The sequence below is a fragment of the Brienomyrus brachyistius genome, chromosome 1 (genome assembly GCF_023856365.1).
Source record: "Brienomyrus brachyistius isolate T26 chromosome 1, BBRACH_0.4, whole genome shotgun sequence".
NCBI lineage: Eukaryota > Metazoa > Chordata > Actinopteri > Osteoglossiformes > Mormyridae > Brienomyrus > Brienomyrus brachyistius.
In genome coordinates, this window is record NC_064533.1 from 19565572 (window position 1) to 19568592 (window position 3021).

At 44.3% G+C, this 3021-nt stretch overlaps 1 long non-coding RNA gene across 1 annotated transcript; it reads left to right on the top strand.

Moving 5' to 3' along the window:
• The first annotated feature begins 503 nt into the window (after positions 1–503).
• LOC125751140 (uncharacterized) lies at positions 504–2191 on the top strand. Its single transcript, XR_007400527.1, has 3 exons — positions 504–564; positions 1693–1775; positions 2130–2191. It is a non-coding gene; the product is annotated as an uncharacterized LOC125751140 (long non-coding RNA).
• Positions 2192–3021: the final 830 nt, after the last annotated feature.

The following is a 3021-nucleotide window of genomic DNA, read 5'->3' on the forward strand; positions in this document are numbered from 1 at the left end:
TTTCACCACTGCTCCAACTTTTGTGGAAATTGGGTTGTGTTATTTGTATTATATTATTAAGCTTTCAACACAAGTAATTAATTTCCCCTCCGGTTTCCCTAATGAACCTGAAATTTGTTTGCTCTTCCTTATCTTTCCGCATTAAATCGGAAGATATTTTTTCAATTACTACGTCGCTCGACCAAAACAGGCGGTAATTAGCAGTGTGAGTGAAATTATAATCGCGGCTCCCCGTCGGATTCGTTCCCCGCTTGCTCGTCTTCGGGACCGCATACCGATCATGCTTTTCGGTTCACAGGCACACAGCTTCGCGTGTCGGTCAGAGAAGGCGTCCGTGCCGCCCTATAATAATCAGCTAATTTGCGAGTGTGATGGCTTGGGCTGCACAGCGCGATAGTGAGCAAAGTGTTCCTCCGAGCGTTAATATAGCCGTATAGGGCGAATGAGATTTGCCTGCGGAACATTCTAGTATCATCTGCGGCACACAGCCAGCCAAATGAAGTCCTCATTTAAAGTCGGAGGCGCTAATGACCTATTAACTAAACAGCTGCCTGGTGTTTAGTGGTGAGAGCTATCGTTGGTTATGGCCAATATGCAATTATCAATGTGGTGGCTTTATTAATTTTTGCGCAGGGAATCTAGTTTGCAGGTGTTTTATAGCATGTTCGCTATTTTTTTCAGTTTAGGTAGAAAGTGCATTCACCTGGAGAGTGAAGCGAGAATTTTGGGAGTCGTTTTAATCGAGCTCTCCGCCGTATCTCTGCCTTACTGTATTTCCGGCGCCTTCCTAGATTTCATTTTCATGTGTCGCGTTAAGGATCTAATAAAGAGTCCATGAATACAGAGCACGCGAAAAGCGGAGATCGCAGCTCCTAGGGTGCCGGCCGCAGAGATGTTTTCGCATGCATTAATTTTTCATCCTGGCGCTGACTTAAAAAATCATGATGATCATGTGGTTCAGATGAGACTGGCAGGTTCGCCCGACGCAATTAACGGGCGAGATTAGACGGCGCTTCAGTGTGTCACTGAAGGAGCCGCATCAGAGACTCCCTGTTCGGGTAGGAGGGTCATTAACGCCTGTCCTGGCATTTAGTTAACGGAAATTAGGGTGACCATACTTCCTGTTTTTCCTGGACTTGTCCTCATTTTTGGAACTTAAAAATGCCTGAAATGCATGGGATTTCACTGTTTCATGTTGACATTTGCTTTCTACTGTCAGAATACTTTCTGCCTGTATATTTGCCATGCAGTAGCTCATAGTTACAACCTATAGAAACAAAAACTAGGGAGTATGACTAAAATTATCCAGCAGGTGGAGCAGTGGTTAAAAGCACCTGCTCATTAATCCAAACATCCTACTGCTGGGCCCTTGAGCCTGATTATCCTGCGTGAAACAGCCAGTTATATAAATGAGTAAGAATCATGGATAAATACATGAGTTGAGCAAGCGTACGTGTTGATTATCCTCTGTCTGCCACACAGCTGTGCCACACCACTTTTGAAGTCACTGAAATTGCACTGATAACTCCACAGTTGGTGCCCAGCAGCCCAGATGACCATATGATAAACCCATTGCTTTAATTTGGCATTATAAGGTCTGCTTACTGAGCTAAACAACTGGCAATTGGTGGCCCAGGTGGTGCTGGTAACCTGGGCATCATGGCCTCGCTTCCGGTGGGCTGTCCTCCTCAGGTCACCCCCCTGGGCTGTGCTGCCAACATGTGGAGCAATGCCCACCGGGCTACAGCAACAGCTGTGCCAAGAAAGGCTGGCGGGTCAGTCCAGCATGCTCGGAACAGGACGGACAGATTCGGTGTTCTGAATTACTGTGCCCATCTGGGCCTGACTCGGATTTCACAGGGTCATTATTTCAGAATAATCCGCTGTCGCTCTCTTCTATCTCGCACACGTGCCTGTTTTAATAATTCATTGGCTGGCTGTTCCTCACGCCTCTCTCCTAGACCCTCCCTGCTCTCGATGTGGTGACTACACTGCTCCTCTCCCTTGGTGGGTCTTACTCCATTCATGGCTGTCCTTCCAGCTGTTAAAATTGTTTTGACATTTCCGTCGACGCCAATGGCCCGCGTCTGACACAGGAAATGCATACCACTCTCTAATTCTCTTTCCAGTCTTCCTCAGTGAGCCTCATCAGTCGCCGGGATTGATGGCAGATGGGGATGGTGACGGACCCTGATTTGCCTTAGCAAAGAACAGCTTGTGTAAGTTGCACGTATTAATGAAGCTCCACTCACAGTTAGATGGTGGGAGCTGAGCATGCTGGGACAGGGGTTGGATCAGTAGGTGAAATCCCATGCCAAGAAGACTCCGTCTCCTCCACCTCAGCGCCTAAAGCTTTGCCACGATACTGGCAGGCACATGTGTTGCATTTTTGTGACTGATGACACCGTGGTTCCCATCTCCATGGTTATTGGCCAGTTTCACATCGCAAAGTAACAAAAAACAACTCGGAGCTTTTCGTTCATACTAGTACTGCTGCATCAGCTGCCATATCTGTTCCGTTTGTTTGAGTAACACATGACGGGACAAATAATTTAGTATTATGATATTACTTATGTATTAATTCGCCAAAAGTTAAGTGTGTTACAAACTGATCTCATGTTTGTTCATCATTAATGAATTGTAACGTCTTTTATCTCAAGCAAGTACTATATTTGTTACTATATCTGTTATTATTTAGACCTAAATAAACTGCTGAAGGGAGCGTTGAAGGAAGCAGTGTGGGAACAAATAATAACACACGTAAAATACTGATCTCAAGTTTGTTCATTGTTAATGAATCGAGGTGCATCATTTATTCCAAGCAGTTATTGTGTTTGTTGGTATATTTCGTTTTAGAAATTTTAGCGAAATAGTGAAGGAACTTTTGAAAGAATAAGTAATGAATAACCCAAAAGAAATACTGTTTATTCATCATTAATGAATATGACACATCTTTCGTCTTAAGTAGTGACTTTATTTGTTCCTGATTTATTCATTATTTGTACTTTAATACTATACTAA